The sequence below is a fragment of the Pongo pygmaeus genome, chromosome 9 (assembly GCF_028885625.2).
Source record: "Pongo pygmaeus isolate AG05252 chromosome 9, NHGRI_mPonPyg2-v2.0_pri, whole genome shotgun sequence".
Classification (NCBI taxonomy): Eukaryota; Metazoa; Chordata; class Mammalia; order Primates; family Hominidae; genus Pongo; species Pongo pygmaeus.
Window position 1 is genome coordinate 66,234,045 of NC_072382.2, and position 19,613 is coordinate 66,253,657.

A 19,613-nucleotide genomic window follows, 5' to 3' on the forward strand; every position below is an offset into this window, starting at 1 on the left:
GATGAAGCGTCAGTATCTGTATCATTTCTGTCAAATGCTTTTTTATTACTTGGCATAAATATTAAGAGTTTTTGTTCTTTCTTTGTTTTCTCTTTGAAAATGCTAGATTATTTTACTAGTTCTGTAATATAAGCAAGTTCTTTGAAAATGAAAAGTCATCTTTAAAGCATTCAGTTATATATTACTTAATGTCTATAGTCACATCAGCCCTTTTCAGTCAGTTTTCAGTTGTCCAAGCAGAGGACAATGAATGGTGGATAATCCAAATGATAAATGAATTACTTAAGTATTTAAGTACTTTGTGTTTGTAAAGCACAACAACAAAATTTCCACTTGGCTTCAAAATGTGTGTATGATCTTTCAGAAGCAAACTTCCCACAAAACAGTGAAGACAATTTAGGAGAAGCTAAAAATCTTGTTTCCTCATCCTGCCTCCCTTGTTAGAGAGTCTGTGACATTGGCATTCTGTTGAGAGGTTATGTAAAGTTCCTTTCTCAAACATTTTGCACGAGGTAGAAATGTAATTAAATATTAAGACTTCAAAGATCATCTGTGGGACTCCAGAAAAAGTAAATAAATGCATGTTAAATATTGGTACATTGGAAAGCAAGAATTATAGGATATAATTAATCAAATTTATGAATGAAACAAGGCCTAAATAAATGAGAAAATATACCATTTGCATGGAATGGAAGACTCAATATGTTAAAGATATCAATTCTCCCCAAAACAATCTACAGAGACAATGCAATTCCTATCAGGACCTTAAATAGAAGAATAAAAGCCTTAAAATTACCAATATACTCCTAAAGAAAAACAACAAAGCATAGCAATTTACCTTGTCAGGTATCAAAAATTTAGTTTAAGATTATATTATTTGGCCAGGCGCAGTGGCTCATGCCTGTAATCCCAGCACTTTGGGAGGCCGAGGTGGGCAGACCACAAGGTCAGGAGTTCGAGACCAGCCTGGCCAGCATGGTGAAACCTCTACTAAAAATACAAAAATTAGCCAGGCTTGGTGGCAGGCGCCTGTAATCCCAGCTCCGCAGGAGGCTGAGGCAGGAGAATCACTTGAAACCAGAAGGTGGAGGTTGCAGTGAGCTGAGATCATGCCACTGCACTCCAGCCTGGGTAAAAGAGCGAAACTCCGTCTCAAAAAATAACTATTATTATTATTATTATTTATGACAGTGTAGAATTGGCACACTCATAAACAAATTGACCCACAGAATAAAATAGAAAGCCTAGAAACAAATGCACACATATATGGAAATATGATTTATGGCAAAATTGGCACCAGCAGTGAAAAGATGATCAGTTCAATTAATAGTGCTGGGACATGTACACATAACATATCATTGATACAAAAAATGCATAGATACCTCCCACCACACACAAGAATCATTTCGACATGTATTAAAGACTTAAATATGAAGAGCCCAAAAAAGCTTATCTATAAAGCTTAAAAGTTTTCAAACATAATACAGAAAATATCCTTATGACTTTGGGGTAAGGAAAGATTTGTTAAACTAGTCACAGCTAGTGCCAATGTTAAAAGAAAAGATTGATAAATTTGACTACGTTAAAATTAAGAACTTCTGTTCATTAAAAGATACCATAAAGAGAGTGAAAACATAAACCTCAGAGAGAGAGGTTAATGCTCAGATTACAAGAACTATAAGCCAGGCATGGTGGTGTGCATCTATAGTCCCAGCTACTCAGGTAGCTGAGATAGGAGAACACATGAGCCCAGGAGTTAGGCTGCAGTACACTGTAATTGCACCTATGAATAGCCACTGAACTCCAGCCTAGACAACTTATCAAGACCCTGTCTCTTTAAAGAAGAAAAAAGCCCTACAAATCAATATTTTTTCAAAAAGACAACCTAACTTGAAAATGAGCAAAAGATTTAAGTATCTTAAAAGGCAGAGCCGAGAATGGGAGAAGAGCAGAGTTTCTGAGCAGCACAGTGGCCTCCCCTCCTCTCTCCTTTCCTCACTCTCGCAGCCTACCTTTACCTACCCACCTGCTCAATGCCCAGAACACCTTCCACCATGACCATCTCAGCAAGCTCCCACTTAAACAGAGGCATCAAACAGGTGTACATGTCCCTACCTCAGGGTGAGAAAGTCCAGGCCATGTATATCTGAATCGATGGTACTGAAGCAAGACTGCACTGCAAGTGAGCCCAAGTGTGTGGAAGAGTTACCTGAGTAGAATTTTGATGGCTCTAGTACTTTGAAGGTTCCAACAGTGACATGTATCTCGTGCCTGCTGCCATGTTTTGGGACCCCTTCCACAAGGACCTCCACAAGCTGGTGTTCTGTGAAGTTTTCAAGTACAATCGAAAGCCTGCAGAGACCAATTTGAGGCACACCTGTAAACGGATTATGGACATGGTGAGCAACCAGCACCCCTGGTTTGGCATGGAGCAGGAATATATAATCTCATGGGGACAGACGGGCACCCCTTTGGTTGGCCTTCCAGTGGATTCCCTGAGCCCCAGGGTCCATCTTAACTGTAGTATGGGAGCAGACAAAGCCTATGGCAGGGACATTGTGGAGGCTCATTACCGGGCCTGCTTGTGTTCTGGAGTCAAGATTGCAGGGACTAATGCTGAGGTCATGCCTGCCCAGTGGGAATTCCAAATCGGACCCTGTGGAGGAATCAGCATGGAAGATCATCTCTGGGTGACCTGTTTCATCTTGCGTCATGTATGTGAAGGCTTTGGAGTGATAGCAACCTTTGATCCTAAGCCCATTCCTGGGAACTGGAATGGTGCAGGCTGCCATACCAACATTAGCACCAAGGCCATGCGGGAGGAGAATGGTCTGAAGTACATTGAGGAGGCCATCAAGAAACTAAGCAAGCGACAGCAGTACCACATCCGCGTTTACGCCAGGCCTGGCACCTAATTGGATTCCATGAAACTTCCAACATAACGACTTTTCTGCTCTTATAGCCCATCATAGTGCCAGCATACACATTCCCCAGACTGTTGACCAGGAGAAGAAGGGTTACTTTGAAGATCATTGCCTCTCTGCCAACTGTGACCCATTTTCGGTGACGGAAGCCCTCATCTGCCTGTGTCTTCTCAAACCGGAGTTGAGCCCTTCCAGTACAAAAACTAAGTGAACTAGACCTCCAGCTGTCAAGCCCCTCCTAGTTCTTCATCCGACTCCAACTCTTCCCCTCTCCCACTTGTCCTAATTGTAACTGAAAGGATGGAATATGAAGGTCTTTTTAAATTCCTTATGCCCAGTTAATCTTGCTTTCTTTGTTTGGCTGGGATAGAGGGGTCAAATTATTAATTTCTTCACATCTTTACCCTCCTTTTATTTCCCTATCACTGAAGCTTTTTAGTACATTAGTGGGGAGGTGGGTGGTGAAACATAACCACTGCTTCCATTTAATGGGGTGTGCCTGTTCAATAAGCGTAGCTATCGGAACAGACTGCATGTTTGAAGGAGGGGGATTTTTTTATTTGAGGGACCTGAGAGGGGAAGACCTGACTTATTCTAGTTAGGTTAGGATTTCCCTTTGTGGTGGAAATGTTTCTTAAAAGGTTATAACCAACTTTCTACTAAAAGTAGTGATTAGGAGAGAAGGTAGGGGTTGGGGATCAGGGAGGAGAATGCCCTTGGTCTCCTGCTTGTGTGGGACTAGCCTAGCTTGGGGTGAAATGCCCTCCTCTGAACACAAAGCTCAGTATAAACTGATGGATATCCCTACCTTAAAAGAAGAAAAGGTTATTTTTGCTTGGTCCTCTATTTATCACACAAAAACAGAGTAGTATTTTTATATTTAAATGTAAAAACAAGGGTCGGGTGCAGTTGCTCACTCCTGTAATCCCAACACTTTGGGAGGCCGAGGCATGTGGATCACGAGGTCAGGAGATTGAGACCATCCTGGCCAACATGGCAAAACCCTGACTCTACTAAAAATACAAAAAATTAGCCAGCATGGTGGCAGGCATCTGTAGTCCCAGCTATTCGGGAGGCTGAGGCAGGAGAATTGCTTGAACCCAGGAGGTGGAGGTTGCAGTGAGCCGAGATCACGCCACTGCACTACAGCCTGGGTGACAGAGCAAGACTCTGTCTCAAAAAAAAAAAAAAAAAGTAAAAACAAAAAGATTATATATATAGTTTTGTGGCTTATGTGTGTTTTGCTAAGGGAAAAACAACATAGAGGTCACGGGGTACCAAATTCAAAGCAAGTAGTCTAGACAGAAATCAACTAGCCCCTTTTGAGTAAGGAGTGAGGGAAGTGGTGCTTGGAAAGTTGTTGATTTGCAGTTAGTCCCTCATGACCATTCTAGGGTTTCTGTGCCCTGCCCACCCTCTGGAGAAGACGAATACTGGTCAGTTAACAGATGACATGTTACTAGCAGTCACTTGATCCCCATGGCTTTGGTTTAAAAGACATATACTTGTCCACATTGGTTTAGAGGTAAGAGTTAGCTGGTCAACTTGAGCATGTTACTGACAGAGGGAATATTGGGGTTATTTTCTGGTGGGAATAACATGTCACTAAAGCAGGACTTTTGATATATTAAATTTTTAAAAAACAAAATAGAAGTTTAGATTTTAATCAAATCTGTAGAGTTTCCAAGTAATTTTTACAGAATTGCTTGTTTGCTTTAACTGTCTCCTTCTGCCTCTGCTCTTGAAGGATATGGGGACAGGGCTAGAGTTAAAACACTTGAAATTTTGTATCCCAATGTCTTTTCTCCCAGTGTGAAATATTCCATTCTTTTGTTAAGACTACCGAGGAGTTATTTTTTTCTTTTGTAATAAGAAACAAACCCCACCTTTGTCTCTACATTTCCCCTACCATTCTCTGACTTTTGTGTATGCTTCAGGGGGCCAGCTGTGGTTTTCTCTTGCCATGATGACTTCTAATCGCCATGTACAGTATGCTTAAAGTCAGACAACTCCTTACTATAAACAAATTGTATAACTGCCCAGAGCAGCACTTATAAATCAGCCTAACATAAGATCTCCCAAAAAAAAAAAAAAAAAAAAGATTTAAGGAAACCCACTTGGATGATAAGTGTATAACAAGATGATCTGTGTCAATAATTGAAGAAATGCAAATTGAAACTATAAGGAGAGCCTTTTACACTCACTATTTGGCAATAATTAAAAAGTCTGATAATATCAAACAAATGTATGGAACAAATAGAGTATATAAACTCTGCTAGTGAACATGTAAGTTGGCATAGCTACTTTAGAAATTTTAATAAGATATGAGAAATAAGATTATTTGTCATTATCTTATAAAGCTGCATATGAAGTGTACTCTATCACCTAGTGATTTCATTCCTAGAGGAGCTCTTGCCCACATACATCAAGAGACATGTACAAAAATGTTAATGGAAAGATTGTTCAAAATAGCAGAAAACTTGAAATGACTCATATGCCAACCAACACTAGAATGGATAATTTATATCTTCTTACACTAGAATATTATATATCAGAGAAAATAAATGAACTGCAGTTACAAGGGATAATGTAGATGAATGTTAAAGGAGATAATTCTGTACAAAAATAAGACCATTCAGCACTGTCATGAGTTACAGAAAAATAAAAAGGAAAAAAAAGGACAATTCAACTATAATATGGTTCCACTTTACAAAATTCAAGTGCATGTTATATACTATTTAAAGATATTTAATCTAATGATACAAACACGTGGTAAAAGTATTTTTTTAAAACTAAGGTAATAAGAAACAAAATATTTAAGAAAATTGCCTCTGCAGGACACAGAGGAGGGGCAGTAAACATGGGAATCTTACAATGTAATGGTAATATACCATTTAGGTACATGGGTGTTCATTGTATCATTCTTCATAACCTTATAGCTTATGCATATTTTATGTGTTAAAGTACTGACCGCTATTAGATTTTTTACAGGGCATGTTTATCTTCTCAAACTCACTTCAAACACTTTGTAGATTGTATAAGTTAATTGACAAGTTAGGGGATGATTCACTTTTACTGGATATACATTCTTTAGAGTATGAGACAGTAGATACAATACTTTATAATGGCAAAAATCAAAAACAGCCTAACTGCCTACCATTTGGCTAGTGATTAAATATGGTGCAACTTTTCTGTAGAACACTGTTCAGCTACTAGATAGAAACAAGTACATCTATATATGTACTGATATGGAAAAATTTCTTATGTATTGCTAAGTAGGCAAAAGGGAAGTTACATAAAGTAGATATGAATCTATTTTTGACCTAAAATTATATGTATGTATGTATGTATATGATAGTAAAAATCTGGAAGGATGTTTACACTAAACCCTGTTAAGATTATCCTGATAAGAGAGATACCAATGATTACCTCTGGGATGTGGATTAGAAGAGTTTTGATTTCCATTTTAAACCCTTCTCTGCTTGAAACATACAAATATAACTACATTATATAAGATATATAACAAGCATGTATTACTTTTATAATTTGAAAGTCCTCAGTTTTTTAGAAAAGAAATTTTAGCATCCTATGAGAAGAACTTGCCCTAAAAAAAAAGCCCTGTCTTTTGTTACTTTATTACAGTTACTTTGTTACCATTATTATAGAGGATAAAGGAATAGAATTAACAGATTAAGGTCTCTAGAAGTCCTAAAGTCAGGTAATTTCCTGATTCTCCAATAATTGGTATTAAAATTACAAAAACCATTTTGGAGCTTTTTGCTATTAGTACTTTCTGTGCTGTTTATTAGCTGAAGAACTAACTTTTAAGGCTTTCTCCAAACTTAATTTTAGCATTTACAATTATGGCACTTATAGAATAGCAGATACCCTTAGGCTACAAATATTTTTCATTTGAATAATCATATTTCTAGAAACAAAAAGACATGGAGTTTTTTTTTTTTTTTTTGCAGCTTTCAAATACAGTTGATTTACTCAGGAGTTGTTTGAAAAAAACCAAATACATTTGGATTGAGGGGCACTTAATATTTTATAATTCACTATTTCATGTATACATAAAAAGAGATCCTGTGCTTCATCAAGCACATGCTGTTGTTGAACATTGTATAGAGGCCCTTTGCAGTTATGAATGGGCTTACATGTGATGTTCTTACTTTAATGTGTTATTTGTTTAATGTGTCACCCACTTGGGATTTGTTAGTATTTATATTCTTGATGCAACAACGTACTTATCAACAGGGATTTAACATGACATTCTGAACATTTTTTTACAAAAGCATAGAGTTTCAAGGCAGAGTGGCCAAACATCTGTGTTGATGTTTTAAGAAAGAAACATTAACTAAGTTAACTAATTTTTAGGTAGTGATTCAAAAACTTTGGTAATTTTTACTTTTCATGACCTAGAAGTTATTCTTCTGTCTTTCCTGCCCACAAGGGAAAATTAAATGGGACATGAGTACTGCCAAAAGGCTGTTTATCAGGTTATTTCAATGCCAATGTAATTTTTTACAGCACTGTTTCATAGAGGTTATAGACTATTCCTACCTATCATTTCATTTCAAAGAACAGATCATATTTTAGTATTTTTTGAAACTGAGATTACTAAAAATCTCTCCAAAAATATCATGGCCTTAATTTTTTGTCAAATATACAATTAAAGCTTTTTATGTGTCTACATTCTAGCTAAGATCTTTTAAAAATAAATTATAGTTTTAAAACCCAGTGAAGTCTTCTATGTCCAGCATTATGTTAAATTGCATATACTGTGAGGAATCTTCTCACTAACATAGAAATAGATCTCAGAAAATTACAAACAAATATAAACCATTATTTTGGTACATTGTTTCTCCTAAGAAGAAAAGAAAATCTCTAATGTATATCTCTTTATACTCTGAAGAAAAGGACAAATAGAGAAAACCAAGCCCTGAGCAGTTAGCAGTTGGGACAGTCAGATTTGTGAGTATGCCCTTGGCCTCTGTAACTCTTGGCCATCTGGTTGAACCTGAAAGTTTTGCATCAAGCTGTAACACTGGAAAAAGAATAAAGTAATCCTTATTCACTTAGAATAATAGTCTTCAATCTCATCCAGGTTGCTGTGAATGCCATTAATTCAGTTCCTTTTTATGGCTGAGTAGTATTCCATCATATATATCTGTGATGGTTTCTTTTTTTTCTTTTTCCTTTTTTTTGAGTCTCGCTCTGTCACCCAGGCTGGAATGCAGTGGCGCGATCTCGGCTCACTGCAACTTCTGCCTCTCAGGTTTAAGCAGTTCTCTGCCGCAGCCTCCTGAGTAGCTGGGATTACAGGCACACGCCACCACGCCTGGCTAATTTTTGTATTTTTAGTAGAGATGGAGTTTCACCATCTTGGCCAGGCTGGTCTTGAACTTCTGACCTTGTGATCCACCTGTCTCAGCCTCCCAAAGTGCTGGGATTACAGGCATGAGCCACTGTGCCCAACCCAATATGCCACAGTTTCTTTATCCACTCATTGATTGATGGGCATTTGGGTTGGCTCCGCATTTTTGCAATTGCAAATTGTGCTGCTGGAAACATGCATGTGCAAGAATCTTTTTGGTATGACTTCTTTTCCTCTGGGTAGATACATTGCTGTATCAAATGGTAGTTCTACTTTTACTTCTTGAAGGAATCGCCACACTGTTTTCCACAGTGGTTGTACTAGTTTACATTCCCACCAGCAGTGTAGAAGTGTTCCCTGTTCACCGCATCCACACCAATATCTATTATTTTTTTATTATGGCCATTCTTGCAGGAATAGGGTGGTATCATATTATGGTTTTGATATGCAGGAAAGAGCCTGTGTTTTTGAAAACTGAAGAGTATTTCCATATTAGTGAGTATAGTGTGGAAATGTGGTTGGAGAAGAGATGAGAACAGTAGATGGAGTAACCTATGGTTAAAGTAAGCAGATTGCATATGTACATTAATCTCTGCTACCACCCAAAAGCCCATTAAAACAAAAGTAAACCACTTAAAAAAAATACATAAACCCACAGACAAAACAGGAGAGGAGACAACAGCAACATCTTAGAAACTAGAAAGCTGATAGATGAGTGATCTTTACTTAGCAGACCCGAGAAAGCCTTTTCCCAAGTAGCAGCGGGAAAAGCCTTGAAGCAGCCCAGTTTACAAAACCCCAAAAGGCTCAGGAATTAGTAACATCATGTATCTCTGTGAGCAGAAGGACAAGGTGAGGCTAAAACATAAAAATAGAGGATTGGTTGAAAGCTGCTTAAGATTCTGTTGGATCCCCCTCCCAGTTCCTTTCTTAATTCGGTATAAACAGCCAGCTGTCTCTCCTTTACCATGGCAGAAGATTAGATGTTTGTTTGTTTGTGTATTTATTTTTATGAGAGAGAGGCTGTCATTGGCCTGGAAGATACTAGGTTTGGTTGAGGGAAATTCTGTCTTGCTGCAAACAAGGTTATGTGAATGCCAAATGAATGCCAGTGGGCTTTCCCCCTTTAGCTTCCAGGACTCTGGCAGCCTACCCTCCAGGCAAGAGATTGTAAAACTGTCCTCTGAGAAATGTGACCAGCCAAAGAGAAAAACACTTTATTAAAGATGTGGAGGTTGACGTTTTTCAGTAGAACAGTTCTCCCAGGGCATACTATAATGAAGCTGTCACTCAACAAGCTTCATCCATGTGGACATTATTTTCTTTTGTCATTCTTTGGTTTACTTCTCCTTTCAGGGAATGACCTAAACAGAAGGGACCATAAAACAAAGTCATTTGCTGCTCCCCACCATTGTTCCCCCAGTCTGCTTTCATTTTCCATTTTTTCGTAAAAGAACCATCCAGTCAGCATTTATAATTGTCCTATCCTCTTCCTTCTTGGGTGCCTGTATCACTCTGTACTGCCTCAGATAATCTCAGCTTTTATTTGTCCATGAAACTGGGTAAGCCACAATCATGGTTGCCCTCTGGAAATAGACTTAAAGAAATTAAGTACTTTTTTGAAATCACACAACTAGTAAATTAAAGCGATGAATTCTAAATGAAAATCTGGTATTTTCATTTGCCTCTTTAGATCCATCTTTAGATCTTCTCTCAGTCTAAAATTCTCCCTAGGCAGTCTTACTCATCTGCATTACCATCTCTTGCTTCTGCCTTCCAAATCTCAAGCCTAAATTCATCTCCTAAATTCTGCTACCGCACCAACTTCTTAACTGGTTACCCTACCTCCATCCTGACCCATTTCTATAATATAACTGTTCTCCATTTCCCCAAAGTGATACTCGTATATTTCAAATCGTATCTTTTCACTTCACAATTTAAAATCCTTTGCCTTCATAGTAAATTCTGATCTTATCTTGGCCCCTGCCTATGTCTACAGTCTCATCGTTCGCTGCTGTCAGTCCCCAGGCCTTACACATCTATTGCCTTTGTTTGGAACACTGTTTCTTCCCCCTTTCCTTTCTCCTCCCTGCTCCCTCAATCTTTCCTTTCCCTTGGGCAACTCCTACTTATCCTTTAATTTCAGCTTGGATGTCATTTCTTTCTGGAAGCCTTCCTCAGTCCATGAAGCCTGCATTGGTAGCCACTCTGTGCCTCTACTTCATCTTGTACTTCCCCTATACTATCCACCATGATCCTGCAGTAGCACTTACCACATATAATGATATTGCCTGTTGACATCTGTATTTCCCATTTTTTCTGGCATGGAGTAGTCGCACACTAAAAATTTGATGAATTAATAAATGAATAAATGAATGTATTGTAAGTAGCTGCTTACCTCAGCTGGTTAGAATTTTAGTCCCTGTACTGAGTTCTGTCCCTTCACAGGCCAGTAGCTTTTGCCCCTTTCTTGGCTATAATCTAATCATCAACGCGATCCAAGCTCTATTCACCTTTATGTCTTTGTGCACAATAATCTCTAGGTTAGAGAATGTTGACGGACATGTTGATAACTCATGACCTAGCTTGAAAGTAAACTTAAAGTTTACATACAGCTGGTCAATATTGTGCCGGTGGACAGTAGTGTTATTGATATATTTAAAGTGCAAATGTTCATACTGCCGAGTTACAATCACCATAGCTGAAGCTTACACATCTGTATTTTTTTAATGTCCCACAACTAAATTTGATATATACCTAGAGTTGAAATATCAGTGTCCTGTTATCTGGAGTAGTCATTTTTAAAACTTTTCATGTTCATTTCTGGGCCCCATCATCAGATGTTCTGATTTGTTAAGTTTGGGAAGGGGGAGATCAGAGCTAACATTTGAAACTTTTCAACAGTGAAATGGGCAGCTTTGTAGAAATGCCATCCCCATCTCAATACAGTGTGTCATCAAACACTCTTATAGTCATTTGTCAGGAAAGCTGTAAAGGATTTCTACATTGTCAGGGAGATTGGACTAAATGCCCTCTAAAGTGTCTCCTCCTCTGAATTTCATGATCTCAGGCCACTTTTTTTTTTAAATCCCTGCTTACGAGAAGGATTCCTGGTTCTCCAGTTCATAACACATTGTCATCTTTGGTCCCTGCAAGTTCCCTTCCTTCTTTTATTTATTTGTTTATTTTTATCAGCATTGTGCTCCCAATCTCCCTCAAGCATTTAAATGTGCTTTTTTAATTGACAGATAAAGTTGTATATTTATCATGTGCAATATGATGTTTTGAAGTATATATACATTGTGGATATTTTAATGTGTTCAATATATTATTTTCTATGCAGGTGTCCTTAAAAAATGTATATTGTTTACTATACGTGTATTTTAATTTATGTAAATGGTGTATTATGTATTTCATTCTGTTTATGTCTTTTGTCAGTCAGCATTATGTTTTTAATAAAACGTGAATCTCGAGTAAATCTGATTCCAAAATCAGATAGATACAATATAAAGAAAGGGAAAAAAGCCCCTTTTTCTTATGAATGTAAATGCAGAACTCTTAAGGAAAATATTGGCTAATCTGATTATCTCAGTCAGTTAAGAAAAGGCATTTAATGAAGTTTAGTACTATTTATTTAAAAGTTCTTAGAAGCTATTATTAGAAAAGAGCTTCCATGTTTGGTAAAACCTATAGCAACCCTTGTAGTTAATGAAGAAACTTTATATGCATTCCTTTAAAATTAGAGCAAGACAAAGATGCTTACTATTACACTATTAACAATGTTATTAGTGTGTCAGTCGCTGTCATTATTTTTAGATAGAAAATCAGATTTCTGATCCTCTATCTAGAAAATGTATCAGAACAAACTATTTTTACTAATAAGATGATTCAGTTAGGTTTTCAAATATAAGATTAGCCTATAAAAATCAATAGCATTTATTTTCTTTTTTTTATTATTATTATTATACTTTAAGTTTTAGGGTACATGTGCACCATGTGCAGGTTAGTTACATATGTATACATGTGCCATGCTGGTGTGCTGCACCCATTAACTTGTCATTTAGCATTAGGTATATCTCCTAATGCTATCCCTCCCCCCTCCCCCCACCCCACAACAGTCCCCAGAGTGTGATGTTCCCCTTCCTGTGTCCATGTGTTTTCATCAGCAAAAAACAACTAAAAAGTAAATTTTTTTAGAAATTATGCTTTCTACCTTTCCTCTCCCCCTCCCATTCCTTCTTCTTTTCTCCCGCCTTTCCTTTCTCCTTCCCACCCTTCTTTCCTTCTTTCTTTCCTTGTCCAGGCACCATTAAACAGGCTCAGGGAGAGAAGTAATGGCAGCCAAATAGAAGCTGGGCCTTATACTTATAAACATTAAGTTTAAATGAGGTAGTATAGGTGGCCTAGTGAAGTCAGGATATTGTTTATCCTCAGAAGACAAAGCAAATAAGTAAATCTATTGAGGGTAATGGTAGCCAAGTTTTTCACAGATAGAGAAGTGAGTACAAATATGGAAAAGGAGAAAGCTAGAATGAATCATATGGTTTTGGATGAATTTAAGCTAATGATGCTTATCTTTTTATAAATGCTAAAATAACAGGTGGAAATGTGGGTATATGTCTATGTGTATATGAGGGGAGGAGTTAGGAATGCATACGTATATTTCCTGGCTCTGTTCTGGGAGAGTCTGGCAACAGAGACACCCTATAGCAATGAGCACGTCTAGTGTCCAGATCTTGGTTTCTAAATACGAGTCTACTAAAAGGAACTAGGAATTCTTGAAGAAATGGCTAGCAGCAGGAGTAGGGCAAGGAAAATATAAGAAGGGCTTGAACATCTTTTTATTTCAGAAAGTACAGAAGTGCTTAAAGAATCAATGAACTCTAGTTGGATTTTTTAAAACTGTGGTTAAATATATATAACATTAAATTTACTATTTTAACCATCCTTAAGTATACAGCTTAGTGGCATTAAGTATATTTATATTGTTGTGCACATGTCACCACCATACATCTCCATAACTTTTTCCATCTTCCCAAACTGAAACTTCCTGTCTATTAAAGGATAACTCCCATTTCCCCCTGCCCCCAGCTCCTGGCAACCACCATGCTACCTTGTGTGTCTATGAATTTGGCTACCCTAAGTACTTAATATAAATGAAATCATACAGTATTTGTTCTTTTGTGACTGGCTGATTTAACATAATATTGTAGCATGTGTCAGAATTTCCTTCCTTTTTAAGGCTAAATAATATTCCATTGTATGTATATACCATGTTTGCTTTACCTGTTCATCTGTCAGTGGACACTTTGGGTTGCCATCACCTTTTGCTTATTGTAAATAATGCTGCTATGAACATGAGTATGCAAATATCTCTTCAAGCTCCTGCTTTCAGTTATTCTGAGTATACAGCCAAAAGTAGAATTGCTGGATGTTATGGTAATTATCCTTTTAATTTTTTGAGGAACTGTCATACTGTTTTGCGTAGTAGCTGCATCATTTTACATTCCCACCAGCACAAGGGTTTCAGTTTCTCCATATCTTCACCAATGCTTGATTTTTTTTTTTTTTTTAATAGTAGCCATCCTAATGTATGTGGACCAGATATCACATTGTGGTTTTGATTTGCATCTCCCTAATGGGAGTGGTGTTGAGCATCTTTTTGGTTAGTGACAGTATGAGCAAGCTGCAAGAGTACCTGACCCTACATTGACCTCTGAGCATAAGCAGAGATGCCGCTTCACTTCCACCTTCCAATCACAACGTGACACTAACAGCACCATACAGAGAAAGGAACTAGAGGTAATGTAGTACCAGCTTAGCTAAATTGACAGTACATAGTCACCACACTCTTCTTCCCCATCAGCATCTAATTTAACCTAAAAGACCTGTGAGGTTGTGAACTCAGTGTGTCTTGTTAGCTGAGTCAGCTAAAAGGTTAGACTTTGTATATTATATTTAGACATTTCAACACTGCAGCTGCTATATCTTACTTGATTTATCTTTTAGAGCGGTCATAGACATTTTTCTATTCCCTTACCTGAAACTTGTGATAGGAATCTAAAGCCTGAGCTCATTGTGATCTTTCTCCAAATTCTCTAGCACACTTTAAAACAATGGACTAACCCCATTGTTCTTACTTGAACTAAAATATTTTATGGCAGTAACTATTTGGTTATCTGTAGGCACTTGATTATAGTTGTCCATAGGTGATAATTTATTTAATTAATTGTTTTGCCATTGCATGCCATGGACTACCAGTTTCTCATTAACCGCTGGCAAAAAACTTATTAATGCTTTTCATTCTAATTAGATCAAATAACTAATTCTAGGTTCCAATCCTTAAGTTTCATTTCTCCTAAAACAACTTTTGTTACAGGTTAGGAAATTCCTTAAGTAATACTCTTTATTTTCTGCAAGTCTTTATTATACTTATCCCAGTTATATCTGTCTAAGTGTATAGAAAAGACCCACAGTAATTTCCAAATATTCTGGATAATTGCTTTTGCAAGTAGAATTTAAAATAGTATCTTACCTAGTTATATCAAATTGTATTAAGTGTTTGTTATACAAGTGTTTGTTAATAGAAATATAGGCCGGGCGCAGTGGCTCAAGCCTGTAATCCCAGCACTTTGGGAGGCCAAGGCGGGCGGATCACCTGAGGTCGGGAGTTCGAAACCGGTCTTACCAACATGGAGAAACTCCATCTCTATTAAAAATACAAAATTAGCCAGGCATGGTGGCGCATGCCTGTAATCCCAGCTACTCGGGAGGCTGAAGCAGGAGAATCGCTTGAACCTGGGAGGCAGAGTTTGCCATGAGCCAAGATCGCACCACTGCACTCCAGCCTGGGCAACAAAAGTGAAACTCCATCTCAAAAAAAAAAAAAAAAAAAGAAAGAAAAAAAGAAATATAATAGCCTGTCAGCAGTTGCAGATTTGGCATTTTTTTTCCCCAATTTTTATTTCAGGTTCGGGGGGTGCATGTGCAGACTTGTTATGTGGTTAACTTGTGTGTTGCTAGATTTTGTATGATAATGGCCTCCAGCTCCATCCATGTTGTTGCAAAGGACGTGATTTCATTTTTGTATGGCTGCTTAGTATTCCATGTTGTATGTGTACCACATTTTCTTTATCCAGTCAACCATTGATGGGCATCTCAGTTGATTCCATGTCTTTGCTGTTGTGAATAGTGCTGCAATGAACATACAGGTATACTTGTCTTTTTGGTAGAACGATTTATATTCCTTTGGGTATATACCTAGAAATGGAATTGCTGGGTTGAATGGTGGTTCTGTTTTAAGTTCTTTGAGAAATCTCTTACTGCTTTCTACTGTGGCTGAGCTAATTTACGTTCCCACCAGCAATGTATAAGCATTCCCTTTTCTCCACAACCTCACCAACATCTTTTTTTTTTTTTAACTTTTTAATAATAGTCCATTCTGACTCATGTGAGATGGTATCTCATTGTGGTTTTGATTTGCATTTCTCTAATGATTGGTGATGTTGAACATTTTTTATATACTTGTTGGCCAGGTATATATCTTCTTTTGAGAAGTGTCTGTTCATGTCCTTTGCCCGTTTTTTATTATTTGGGTTTGTTTGTTAGTTTAAGTCTCTTTTAGATTCTCGACATTAGACCTTTGTCAGATGCATAGTTTGTAAATATTTTTTCCCATTCTTTAGGTTGTCTGTTTACTCTTTAGATAGTTTCTTTTGCTGTGCCCAAAGCTCTTTATTTTGATCCCGCTTGTCTATTTTTTATTTTGTTGCAACTGCTTTTGGAGAATTCACCATGAAACTTCTGCCAAAGCTTGTGTCCAGAATGGTATTTCCTAGATTTTCTTCTAGGGTTTTTATAGTTTTAGGTCTTACATTTAAGTCACTAATCCATTTTGAGTTTATTTTTGTATACAGTGAAAGAAAGGGGTCCAGTTTCAATCTTCTGCAAATGGCTAGCCAGTTATCCTAGCACCATTTATTGAATAGGAAGTCCTTTCTTCATTGCTTGTTATTCTCGACTTTATTGAAGATCAGATGGTTGTAGATGTGTGGCTTTATTTCTGGGTTCTCTAACCTGTCCCATTGGCCTGTGTGTCTGTTTTTGTACCAGTGCCATCCTGATTTTGGTTACCATAGTTTTCTGCTATAGTTTGAAGTTGGGTAGTGTGATGCCTCCGGCTTTGTTTGCTTTGGCTGTTTGGGCTTTTTTTCGGTCCCATATGAATTTTATTTTTTTGAGATAGAATCTTGACTCTGTCACTCAGGCTGGAGTGCAGTGGTGCAGTCATGGCCCACTGCATCCTCAACCTCCTGGGCTCAAGTGATCCTCCTGCTTCAGCCTCCCATGTAACTGGAACCACAAGCATGTGCCACCACACTTGGCTAATTTTTTATTTTTTGTAGAGACAGGGTCTCACTTTGTTGCCCAAGTTGGTCTCAAACTCCTGGCCTCAAGCATTCCTCCTGCATCAGCCTCCCAAAATGGTGGGATTACAGGCATGAGCTCCCACTCCTGGCCCCACATGAATTCTAGGGTCATTTTTTCTAATTCTGTGAAAAATAACATTGGTAGTTTGATAGGAATAGCATTGAATCTGTAAATTGCTGGGCAGTATGGCCATTTTAATGGTACTGATTCTTTGAATCCTTGAACATGGACTGTTTTTTCCATTTATTTGTGTCATCTCTGATTTCTTTGAGCAGTATTTTGTAATTCTCACTGCAGAGATTTTTTCACCTCCCAGGTCATCGGTATTCCTAGTATTTCACTCTTGTGTGAAAATTTGATATTATATGTGTTTGACTATTTGAGAATATCCATAATATGTAGTAATGTGTGTTTTTGCTAGTGAAACACTAGTGTGTAAACCTTGCTAATCACTACCCATTCTGCGTCTCAACTTGGTATTGTTTTCTAGTAGTCATTGTATGACGTGTGAAATGAAATTTATAGTATTTATTAATGTATGTTTTGTTTAAAGAACAATAATAAAATATATCTGTGTGCCCAACACCCAGTTTAAGAAATAGAACATGAACATTGAAGTCCTTCAGAGCTATACTGCAACTGCTTTCACTCTTCCTCTCCTTTAGAACCACTGTCCTGAATTTGGTTTAATCATTTCTTTGCTTTTTCCTACAGTTTTACCCAATAAGGATGTACTCTTAAAATATAATTCAGTTTAGTTTTGCCTGATTTTGACCTTCTTGTGATTGGAATCATCCTGTTTATTCACTGATAAAATAAGTATTCATTGAGCAACAGCTTATAATATTCATACATGTTGCTTCATGTAGTTATGGCTTATTTATTTGCACTGATGTTTAAGCACATTCTACTATTGAAGGATATTTCATTGCCCTGGCAATGAAAACGGTGTTGTAACTAAACACAGTGTTGTAATGACCATTCCTAATAGATGTCTCCTGATGCACTTGTGCAAGACCTTCTCTTGGATAAATACATAGGAATGAAATCAGAGTCAAGAGTATGTGCAACTTCAGCTGTGTTAGATTATAACAAATTATTTTCCAAAATGGTATTACAAATTTATACTCTGACAGCAATATATGAGATTTTGTATTGCCTCACATCCTTGCCAACTTTTAGTATTAAAAATTCTGAATTCTTAAATTCTACCAGTCCAGTGATTATAAAAGGACATATCATTGTAATTATCATTTGCATTTCCCTGATGACTAATAAATGGAACAATTTTTCATGTTCATTGGCTTTGCATGTTTTCTATGTAAGGAAATGCCTTTTGCTTCTTTTGCCCTTTTTTCTTTTGCATTGTTTATTTTTTTTCTCATTGATTTGTGGGAGTTTTTAGTATGTTCTGAATACCAGTCCTTTGATACTTATACATAGTTTGTGGTTGTCTTTTCTCTGTCTTTCTGATGTCTTTTGGCAAATATGTTTGTAATTTTAATGTCATCAACTTCATTAATCATTTCCTTGATGTTTTGACACTTTTTGTGTCTTGTGTAAGAAATCCTTCACTATCATGAGGCCATAAAAATATTCTCATGCTCTCTTAAAATGTTTAGTTATTTTACCTTTCCTATTTAAGTCCTTAATCTATCTGAAATTGATTTTTGTGAATTGTGTGAGGTAGAGATCCAGTTAATTTTTTGCAAATGAATAACCTGTTGCCCCAGAACAATTTATTTCATACTGTGTCTTTTCACCACTGATTTGCAATGACCCCTTTTTTATATATCAGATTTCTGTAAATATGTGACTCCATTCAGGATTTCTATTCAGTTCATTTGCCTATTTATGTAAGAGCATCACAATCTTTCTCTTTTTCTTTCTTTCTCTTTCTTTCTTTCTTCCTTCCTCTTTCTTTTTCCTTCTTTCCTTCCTTCGTTCCTTCCTTCTTTCTTTCTTTCTCTCTCTCTCTTTCTTTTCTTTCTTTCCTTTTCTTTTCTTTCTTTCTTTGTTTTTTTGAGACAGGGTCTTACTCTCTTATTCTGTCGCCCAGGCTGGAGTGCAGTGATGTGACCATGTCTCACTGTAGCCTCTGCCACCTGGGCTCAGGTGATCCTCCCACCTCAACCTCCCTGGTAGCTGGGTCTACAGGTGCACGCCACCATGCCTGGCTAATTTTTTGTATTTGTAGTAGAGACAGGATTTTACCATGTTGCCCATCACATAGTCTTAATTAAAGTTTTATAATAAATGTTAATATCTACCAGGGCAAGCCCCCATGCTGTGTCTTCCTAAGAAATGTCTTCTGTATTCTTTCCCCTTGTGTTTCCGTATCATTTTAGAATAACCTTATTCACTTCCATGAGAGCCTCTATTGGAACTTAAATTAAGATTACATTGAATCCATAGATTAATGTAGGAAGAATTGACATTTTGCAAGTCTTCCTATCTATAAACATGGTATTGTACATCTAGATCTTTAATGTCTTTCATAACATTGTATGGGCTGGGCACAGTAGCTCATGCCTGTAGTCCCGGCACCTTGGGAGGCCTAGTCAGGAAGATTGCTTGAGCCCAGCTTGGACAACATGGCGAAACCCTGTCTCTACAAAAAATACAAAAATTAGCCAGCCATGGTAGCGTACACCTGTAGCCCCAGCTACATGAGAGGCTGAGGTGGGAGAATCACTCGAGCCCACTCGAGGGTGCAGTGAGCCGTGATTGTGCCACCGCACTCCAGCCCAGGTGACAGTACGAGGCCCTGCCTCAAAAAATACATGTATGATTTTTCTCCATGAAGGTCTCATACATATTTTGTTAAATTTATTGTTAGGTGCCCTGTTTTGTTGTTGTTATTGTAAATGCTGTCTTTTAAA

At 37.4% G+C, this 19,613-nt stretch overlaps 1 protein-coding gene and 1 pseudogene across 9 annotated transcripts in view; both read left to right on the top strand.

The window, feature by feature from the left end:
• SBF2 (SET binding factor 2) overlaps positions 1 to 19,613 on the top strand; it is a 544,916-nt gene that overhangs the window by 343,655 nt on the left and 181,648 nt on the right. The window lies entirely within an intron of this gene.
• LOC129007901 (glutamine synthetase-like) lies at positions 6 to 15,212 on the top strand (annotated as a pseudogene).